Source organism: Mus pahari, chromosome 7, assembly GCF_900095145.1.
Source record: "Mus pahari chromosome 7, PAHARI_EIJ_v1.1, whole genome shotgun sequence".
NCBI lineage: Eukaryota > Metazoa > Chordata > Mammalia > Rodentia > Muridae > Mus > Mus pahari.
The window spans coordinates 61,192,797-61,203,865 of NC_034596.1; positions in this window are offsets into that span (position 1 = coordinate 61,192,797).

The following is an 11,069-nucleotide window of genomic DNA, read 5'->3' on the forward strand; positions in this document are numbered from 1 at the left end:
TGAGCCCAATAAAAATGTGAATATGTTAAAAAAAAAAAAAAAGAAAGATGTCACTGCAAGTATTTATTTAGCCTAGAGCTTCCTCCCTCACGTACTTTTTATTAGTGTTCCAGTTTTGAACAGTTTCAGCTATTCCTCATAATCTGTATTTAAGTATTCTTTATTGTTGTATGATGGTCTTCACTATTATAAATAAGAATTCTAAATATAGATTTGTAAACAGCAAAAAAAAAAAAAAAAAAGAACATTTCACACAATGATACAGATTGTATATAATTTTCAGATACACTCGTTTTTAACTTAGTAGTAATGTACCCATGAATTATAATCCTGAGTTGTGTTCAGGGTGAATCTGAACCAAAGGTCCAACTTACCGCACTGTCTACTCATTTGCTCCAAAGCAGAAATCTATTGGCAAACCGAGTATAATTTTTCTTCTTTTTGTAAGAAAAAGCAATAGGCTTTAATGTCAACATAGAAAATAGAGGAACTTTTTTAGCCAGAAGATTTTTTTTTTTAATTCTCCTCCATCATTGATCCTCTCAGAATTCTCCTGGGATATTTTAGAAATAGACGTTTTGATTAACATCTGATGGATCTGATGACTGTGTTTATTTGATTGGCAATAAATTCTCATTTTCAATCCCAGTTGAAAAGACTGTGATTTTAGAAGCATACAGCCTAAAATTTTTTAATACAAAATTTAAAAAATGGAAAGATCTGTCAAAGTATGTAGTTGTCATGGCATCTCAAATAATTTGGAAATTATTTTGCAACTATAGAAGTAGTTTGTTTTCTCACCCTGGCAGCTATAAGATGAACCAAAGGGAAAATTAAAAGGCACTAATAAGTGCAGATCATTGCACCACAGTGATATGGAAAAAATATATAGTATGGGGTAGCACTAGAGATTATGATATGAGTTAATGAACAAATGGATCAGAAAAATATTGATATGGATGAATACCAGAGCTGATGCCCCCAAACACACTGCCAAGAGAAGTCCAATAAGTAAGCTTTTGCATCAAAGTGTAAGAGATAATCCATCTCAACAGATGAACAATTTGTGATACAGACATACAAGAGAAGTGAAAAAAATACACTTTGTAAAGCATATAACTCAAATAACTGAGTACAAAGATGTCAAATGAAGTATGATGTGGAGCAAATGATTTAAAATATGGCTTTCAAATAAGGTCACTGTGCTAAAGGATAGACCAACAATTCAGTGAATTAAGACAGACAAGGAAGGGTCTCAATGGGAGATCTGACCACATAGTCAACAAAGAAGTAAAATATTCAAACAAAGTCAAACAGATTTTCTACAATGTTCAGGATTTCCACATACCCCCAGTTCTGCAAACAAAATTATTGGTTTTGGAGTCACATTGTGGCCTAGATTTCCCTTTGTCCCGGCCAGCGGGACAAGCTATTCAGGGGGGTCCGATGGGGACCATGCCTGAAAGGGAAACGAGTGGGACAAAATGGAGGAAACCCTGCAATGTTTGTCAAGGTCTCTTTATTGGGAAAAGGTTACAGAATATAAGCTGTGAGAAGGAGGAAGTAAGAGGGAGAAACTTGCTCCTGCCTCCTTCCGAGGGGCGGGGGGTGGTGGTGGTGGTGGTTCTGCATACCTGCCCAGGAACATGGGATCTACTCTTATCTTAGGGGACATACTGTGGTTTTTCCTGGAAAGTTTGCAGTTACCATTATCTGATCTTGGTGTTCTGTCCACTGTCATTGCAAAAGGTCAGAAGTTTCTCAAAAAGGGGAGGTGGGGAACTTTGGCTTATAGCTCAGTGTCATTCTCCAACATCCCTTTATGACTAGTTTTGTTTTTATAAAATTAGATGCCCCAATTAGATGCAAGTAAATTTACCACCATAAATTCTTAACAAACTGATTTGTTCCCTTAATATATAGTAGTAACATTTTGGACATTTCAGTCTGCTTAATCTCCTACTTTCTTTGGTATTCTGTCTTCCTTCCTTCCTTCCTTCCTTCCTTCCTTCCTTCCTTCCTTCCTTCCTTCCTTCCTTCTTTCCTCCCTGCTTCTTTCTTTCTTTCTTTCTTTCTTTCTTTCTTTCTTTCTTTCTTTCTTTCTTTCTTTCTTTCTTTCTTTCTTTCTTTCTTGCAGGAAATACAAGCAAGAATGGCTTTACATCAACTTAAAAAATCCTTCTATACCTTAAAGCAAAGAGAGTGAAGAGACATTCTAGAGAATAGGGCAGTATTTGCCATGTATTCATCTTATAGAGGGTTAATGTCCTATGAAGTATATAAGCAAATATAAAACAAGGGGTTAAATAATAAAATTATCTGAAAGACACTTATCAAAGAAGAAGAATACATGTTCTGATAAAATTGTGAGAAATGCTCATTTCTTTTTTTAAAAAAATTCATTTGTTGAGATTGTAACATCCCACATCATTTCCTCCTTCTCTTTCTCTACTCTAAACTTTCCCACGTACCCCTCCTTGCTCTCTTTCAAGTTCATTGCCTATTTTTCCAGTACTTGTTGCCAAATAGAGCTTCACAAATCTATGGATAAATATTTAGAAGGCAGTTTGATAACATGGTCATTTAATAAAACAGCAATAGACTCTTGTTAGGAAACATGACTTCTCTAAGCATAAGTTTTAAGCATCTTTTATGTACCAGACATTAGTAATTCACTCTTGAAGTATCTACTGACATGTCTTCTTCTCATGGACTTTATCTACTCTGCAACTGTAAGAAAAATAAAATAAACTACTTTTAAAGTCATCTTTGTAAGGGTATTTTTAATTACAGGGCATTATATTATTATTATTATTATTATTATTATTATTATTATTATTATTATAAGAATAAGGGTATTCTTATTACAAAAAAATAAGACAGAAGATTGGTAGCATATAAGGTTGGCCATTGCTGGTCTAAATTACCTTACAGTGACATATAAAATTGAAAGGAAGTTTGGATATTTCATTAGGAAAGTTTTTTATGCAATAATACTTGTATTTATTTTAGAAATTGTTTTTAAAATGCTGGACATATTTTAGAATTATCTCATTAATTTTCACGATATTGCAGGAAGCTATGTAATTTCTTTGAACTATTACATACTTAGGTATTTTTAAATAATCAAAGGACTCTTCTTATTATGTGTTTGCAGCAGGAAGATAGATATAGTATTGAAAGAGTATTCTAGAAGCAGGGCATGGTGGTGTATGTCTATAATCCCAGCAATCAGGGAAATAAGCCAGGACAGCATGAAAGATACCGTAACTGGAACATATAAAATGCCCCTAACTAGTAATGTACCTATTGTACATTATGGACAGGGTTTAAAACATGCAGACCTCTTCTAAATCCATGTTGTTGATGGTTCTTAGCTAATAGCTAAGTAGAATTATTTATGTAGAATAAATAAGTCAATAAAACACTTATTTACTTTTAAACTACAGTCTCAAGTGAGTGACGCTTGAGACTAGTGAGGCATTCAGGTCATACAAGACCTTTGCACTAAGTCTCGGGGAAGTAGATGGAAGGCAGGGATGAAGGAAGGATATCGATGGAGGACATCAAACGGGGAATTTGTTTTATTTAATTTGACAGAATGTATACATGCTAAGTAGCTGATGAATGTGGGACAAAGTTGCACAATTATGCTCCGCAGTCTTACTATTGCTAACCATTGTCATGATAAATATGCGCTAAGATTTCGTGCCTTTGGAACATATTTAGTAAGGCTCAAGGGCAAACCAGGATCAGCTCTGAGCAAAGGTGGCATGTATTTTTTATTCTAACCCACTAGGTACCCACTGCACGACTTGAATCAACTTTTGTTTGTCATTTAATGATGGAGAAGAAGAATTCAGATTTTTTTTGACAGAAGTTTCTTGTTTGTGAGTATATTATTTTTTAATACAAATTTTATATGAAAAGGGAATTGTTTGGAGAAAAGAAATGTGTACATAAATCATAAAGAAGAAAATAAAGAGTTAAAAAGCTATCTGTAGTCATTAAAATCCATGTAAACTTGAGATCATGAAGAAAAACATTTTGTTTTTAAACAACATATGCATAATTGCCTTATGTATTGTGTTTCTCCATTGGTCTATCTTTTCTTACTGAATACCTACTCTGGGTGCCAAGTTGGATTCTGTGCTAAGACAAACAATACCCCTAACTTAAGTATACTGCAGAAAAGTGAGTCTTTTAGTAGCTAGATTTTTATTACTTTGTAAAATATAAACACAACACAGATAAATCTAAGCAGCTGTAGAGCCCACTCTTGAGGTGTTAGCCATCAAGAACAGCAGCAGGTCAGTGGACAAATGTTCTGAGAAGCAATAAAGTGCTCATCAGAGTCTCCTGAAGCATGCCAGAGTGGTATTGTGATGATAAAGTTCAGATAAATGTCCCACCCTCCCTCATTCCTCAAAGAAATGAGCTCTCTTCCTTAAATTCTGAACCTCCAGTCTTTAGTGCCCCAAGAATCCAATGTGTTCACCCTATCTCTCTTTATTCTTTTCTCAGAATCTCTGCTTTGTTAGGGGTTCTCATTTCTCCCTTTGCTTTGTCTCTTGGTGCAAGAAAGACTGATGGAGATTGTCAATCACTGGAGACTGCATCCACATACATACTCACATATGGTAATCTTTTCTTCTGTGACATGAATTTTTAAGAGAATGTTTCTGTAAAATCTTTAGGATATTAGAAGTCTCAGAAAACTATACTGTTGAAAGTAAAAATACCAATTTGTTTATTGTTCTAGTCATTTAATTAGTTGAATATAATTATTACCGAACTGGGGCTAGAGCTTGATAATTTCAGCCCAAAGTATCATGCAGAAGTTAAGTCATTTTTCACTTGTACAATAAGCACAAAGCTTATGCTGTTATGTTCATAAACAAATTTAAGTATAAGAATTTTCTACCCTGTCATGACAGTTCAGTATATGCCAGTGCTTCTGGTTTCTTTTTAAGCCAAATGCTTTTTAAGGCTCAATTGTTTATATTTTCAAAAAAAAAAAAAAAAAAACTTGCTACTTTTTGCAGTAGCTCCAATATGTCTCATAAAATTTTTATCTTTAGTGCTAGCTATGCCTATAAGATGTTATGGCGGCACTGAAGTCATAATAGTTCTATTGATATCATAATTGCTCTGCGGGACCATTACAATGTACATATGCATGTGCCTCCGACAAGCTGTGTTGTTAAATGAAGCCCAAAACCAACTAACTGTAATAATGCAGGCCTAACAAGATGTAGAGGAACTCTGGTTGAAGACATCTCCTTCCTTCTTAGCTAAATGGTTAGGGATTAAGGAAGTGAAATGCTTGTATATTAGTAGAACTGCAATCCACGAGAGGATCCAATACTCATTAAACCCATTCTTTTTACTTTTCAGAAGAGGAGAGGCATGGGAGTTTGGGGGGATTTTTTTTACTTATTCATTTATTTTTATTTAGTTTTTTTAGAGTTTTGTGGCTAATGGCAAAGTCAGGAATGGAACAGAAGTCCTAGTCCTAATGTCTGCTCAGGATTTCTTTTGCTAAAAGGTTCCCTTTCAGTGACAAAATAACTGTAGAAGAAAAACTCGTCTAAAACATAGTTTGTTTCTCCATTTGGGAAGAACAGTACAGCTCTCTGGCTTATTATGAAATCTTGATTGCCATGAGTAGCTATGCCTTAGATGAGCTGGGATGTTGGTTTGTGTTTTCAGGGGTAAAAACCCAAATGAGCAGCTGAACACTATTGTGGTTGAGATAAGATTTGGGAGCAGGTTAAGGGAATTCTCCTGGAAGGGAGATAGAGCATCAGTGGTCCAGATGGTAGCCAGGTGACTGACTATATGCTAGCAAATTCTATTGTAGGATAGACAGAGACCATAAAAGCTTGAACCAAAGAGCTGGTGAGGTCAGAAATGACCTGCTGGTAAGTGTAGGGATTTGAAAGTTGCCTGCTTAATTGGTCTAGATCAGCCTTTCATTGAAATGACTCGAGAATGTGAAAAGTTCCATTTTATTTTGCAGGGTTTTATACATTTAAGTGAAATCTTTTCATAAGGAAAAAAACCTACCCATTGCTCATATCCCTTGTACATAATATTTAGTCTAAGCAAATTCAGGTGAGGAGACAGTTTGACTTAGTTATTTTAATTAGTATTTCTTTCTTTTTTTTTTTTTCAAATTACACTTTCTCTTTAAGATTTATTTAATTACTTTATGTATGTATGCTCTATCTGCATATACACCTGCATGCCAGAAGAGGGCATCAGATCCCATTATAGATAATCATGATGTGGTTGCTGGGAATTGAAGGCAGGACTGCTGGAAGAGCAGCTAGTGTGCTTAACCGCTGAGCTATCTTTCCAGCCTAACTAGTCTTTCTTTAATGATAGATGCCAAGCCACAATTCACATTTACATGGGAAGCTATAATGTGCTGGAGGAGAAAACTGGGTGTCCTGAGAGAGTATGGTGCGGGGAAGATGATGTGCAAGAGGAAGGCAAAGTGCTGGTAGGAAATAAAGACAGGATGCTGGAAAAAACTTTCCAGCAAGGGGAGAAAGATCCCAAGGACTAAAGGAATATGAACTACTTAAGAAAAAGGAGCTAGATTATGGGGAAATGGCTCAGGGGGTAAAGGGATTAGCATGCAGGGAGGAGGGTTCTCAGCAAAGCTTAAGCAACAACCATCTGCATCTGTAATCCCAGGCTGGAAGCACTTTGGCCAGACAGACAAGCAGGTTCAGCTGTGAGCTGAACTCTGGGTCCAGTTCAGAGATACTCCCACACAAATAAGATGGATAAAGACAAAGGAAGATGCCAATGTCAACTTCTGCTGTCCTTATTCATGTGGAAACACAGTTGTGCATCCCTGCGGAAACAGACAGACAGCTACGCTTGAGCGAAGTAGTAGAGTAGTTATGCTGGCTTCATTATGGTGTGTGTGTGTGTGTGTGTGTGTGTGTGTGTGTGTGTGCAAAATGTAAGGGAGGTGGTGGCATTGAATAAATGACACAGAAGCAGAAATCTGGAGTGATTGTGAATTAAGGCTGAGTCTTCTGGGAAAGATCTTGAGATGGAGACAAAGGACCATAAGAGAGACACACCAAAAGATCATGGGAATGTGTTTACTTCCAAAGACTTATGTCAAGCTGGAATTTATCGTGTGTGTGTGTGTGTGTGTGTGTGTGTGTGTGTGTGAATATGTGTGTATATAGGTGCATGCATGGGGCTGCCAGAGGTTGGTGTTGAGTACTTCCCACCATTGCCCTCCTTGTTATTTGCTAAGGTGTTGGGCCTTATTCGGTCAGATACTGAGACCTAGCGAGGAAGCACAAGCCTTTGCTGGAGTTTAGAGACCTGTCTTGTTCTCTTCCTTACTGTCGTGACTCAGCACAGCCTGCTTAAGCCTGCCTCTGCCTAGCTACCGCTGATGTGTCAATTTCTTAAAGGCCTCGTGAGATCACCCCACACTACCCCGTAAGTCATCTCACCTCATACCTTCCTTTACCCTTCCCTGCCCCCTACACCATCCCACTTCACCAAATATTCCCACCTCTTTCCTCAACCCTATATAAACAAAAGACTGATACAATACAAGAGTTCCTGCTTTGACAAACTCCAGCCCGGTGGGTGGTTATGGGTGGAACCGCAGGAGATCCGAGCTCTGATGCTCACCATCCCCCTTCAGCCCAGGAGAGACTCAGCTGGACCAGGTGCTCTCCTCTCAGCCCAGACCTGCCTGCAGAGAGCCAGCACCGAGGCAGAGGGTTACATTGGACCCAGGGCTTTCTCGTTTGGTTAGTCTAGCTAGCCAGTTCACTTTGGGGATCCTAAGTCTCCATCTCCTGAACGCTAGGAATATAAGCAGGTCACCACACATGGGGATCTAAATTCTGGGCCTCATATTTGTGTGCCAATTGCTTTACCCACCAGCCATCTCTCTAGCCCCAAAGATGGAATTTAGTTTGAGTTTTGCACATAAAGTAAAATGTACAAGCCTTCTGAGAAAAGCTGAATATTGAAGGAAGAAAATGCAAGAGAGAATAGGGATGGATTTATATTATTATTAGTGTACTTTTAAATCAAAACCCGTGAAGATGTCATAATCTATTTATCAGAATTTAAAAATATTTTAATTTAAACACAATATTTGCACATATTCATTAGCTGCAGTATGGTAATTTGATACAGAATACAATATAGAATGATCATGAGAGACCAAACCTACTCCATCTTGCAACTGGTCTCCATCTTTAAGAAAAGAAAAAAAAGCCTGAGAACTTGACCTGCAGCACAACTCAGGTGCGGGGAAGGACCCCAAGGCTTGTGCTTGGCCAGAGTTACTCCCTCACTACTTCCTAGCAACAACTAATCAAAGATGAGTCTGATTGTTTCAGATGTACTTTCAGACCGTTTGTGATTTTCTATGGTCTTGTCTCAGGGGACCCACCCGTCAACTTACAGTCATTCCATTAGATGCTTGACAGACTGGACACCCCCTCCCTCACCCCTTGCCTTGCTCCTAGTTTCCTATAAAACCTTGTCCTGCTGAGGGTTCAAGGCTGCTCTCTCTGCCTTCCCTTCCCGTCCTGCTGTGTCAGGATTGAGTTAGAGGAAAGCCCAAGCCCGACCCTAATGCTGTTCCATAGGAAACGGCTCCTTAGTGGTCTTTGGGGGTTCACAATGCTTCCTGGCACAACAATCAAATAGGAATAATTAAGATTTCTATGACCTTGGGGCTGGTGAGATGGCTCAGTGGGTAAGAGCACCCGACTGCTCTTCCAAAGGTCCGGAGTTCAAATCCCAGCAACCACATGGTGGCTCATAACCATCTGTAACAAGATCTGACTCCCTCTTCTGGTGAGTCTGAAGACAGCTACAGTGTACTTACATATAATAAATAAATAAATCTTAAAAAAAAAAAAAAAGATTTCTATGACCTCAAACAGTTATCACTTTTATTTGTTGAAAATTGTCATGAAAGTCCCCTGAAACGGGAGGGACCCTCACTCAAGCCCGGGATGACGCGATGCCCAAGAACTCATGAGAGACTGGTCTTGATGCAAACAGCAAGAGGTTTAATCAGGAAAGTTCAGTGCACTGGGGATGACTTGTATCCCACACAGGGGTAGAGGAGTCAATGATGAGCTCAAGGCATAAGGGGTTTATAAAAGCAAAAACCGCAAACACCTGGCATTGGGCTATAGCATTTGGCAAACATAATGGGTTCAAGGAATGGTTAGGGTATTCTGTACGAACATTTCCTAAAACAATGGAGCAAGTTAAACTTCTACTCTGTAGTTAGTACATCCTGGAACAATGGGGCAAGTTAAACTTTTACTCCCTGCCATTAGTGAGGTCTATTTTGGGCACAAGTCTAGGGGCTTACATGATTTTTCATTCTCTCTCAGGATCTTTCAGTCAGACTTCCTAGGCATTCTGGAGTACATTATAGATTGTTGCAGACCGTATTGTTCTGCCATGCTATAGAACACTAGAATTAATTCTAAGCTTTCTCTTTCATATGTTCGAATTCACTCACAGACTTAAATTTAATAGGAAAAATAGCCAGGATAAGCGTAATTCACGTAAGATCACATGTGACACATCGCACCCTGACCACCTAGCATTTTCGGGAAGGACTATTTTAATATATTTCAGAAAATAGATTATATCTTCTTTTATGCCTTGGTAGTGTTGTAGCTTGTCAAAATACCCTCATTCACAAAGACCAGAGAGATAGCCATCGGTACAAAACGCATAAGGATTTTATTTATCCAACATGTTGGGAAACCCCCATCTCATCACGCAGGCCAGAGGAGAGACCCAGATCAAAGAAAGAACACATTTTTTATATCTTTGTAAAGGCCAGATATAGGCACCAGGGTAGTTTGGCTTATTTTAATTGGTGTAGCCAATAACCTTTTTAGACATTGGTTGGTTTGTATAGGGTGACCCTCCTTTTGTCTGTCCTTCTGGCTTTTAGTGTGAGGCAGGGCAGGGGAATTGTTAATCTTGTTCTGGTGGCTGTAAGCTTAGTCATTTTGACCATTAAAACTATGTTTCTGTATTTGTTTGGTGAGCCAGCTTTTTTATCTGGCTCTGTACTTGGCCTGATAGTACAGTTTGGGAAGTTCTTTTGAAGGGGGAAGGTACTTGGGTAGTCTTGAATTTATTTTGGATATTACAGTAGGCACAGAATGACATGGTTCCTGGGACAAGGCCAGGAAGCGTGGGCCTCCATGGTGTTGAAGGCTGCTGAAGGTGTAAAGTTTGTTTGTATAATAGTGTACATATTTTTACGTTCCTCCTTCAAGGAATGTTAATGACTCCATGATAATCAGAGACTGAATGAGTCTGGGAAGCGAAGGTGTGGCTAATGTCTCAGTAAAATGGAACGTGCTGGGACTTTCAGGACAGCCGTTAAGGCTGTGGAAAAGAACTAAAAGAATATGAGTTCAAAAATATATAATTTCTCAATTATGCAGAATATAAGGATGAATTATATGAGGAGCTTCATGAATCTAAGGGAACAAAAGCAGCTGTGCTGCTTGCCAACCTGTCAGAAAGACACTAAGGAGGGAGATAAAAGAGATTTAGGGAGTGGTGATTGCAGGAGATCCCTCCCAGCTGTTCTTTTGTTTATGTTTACAGCGGCTGACAGATTCCTGAGTTCAGGGTCAGCCTAGGACAGATCAAGATAAGGCCTGGCCCTGGTAGAAATGATAATTTCAAGGGGTGGGGGGGTGTCCCAGTCAGCTAGTTTATCTTCTGTGCTTGGCAGACATGCAGATCTCTGAATTCCTTTGCAAAGTTTAAATAAAAAAACGTGCTTTCTGTCTCTTAAAAATCAAAGGGCTGGGATCACAGGATGCTGATTAATAGGCTAATCAAAGGAAACCTGGAGTAAACGATTGGTATGTAAAATAAAAGACTGGGTTTATAATCTGTAAGCCAGAAGCTACAGAGAGAGCATTTTAGAATAGCCAAAGAGAAAGGCTTGGAGAATTGTCTCAAGCAGAGAATAGAGAACTGTCTGGAGATCTCTAGACAAAGCAGAACAGAGAGGC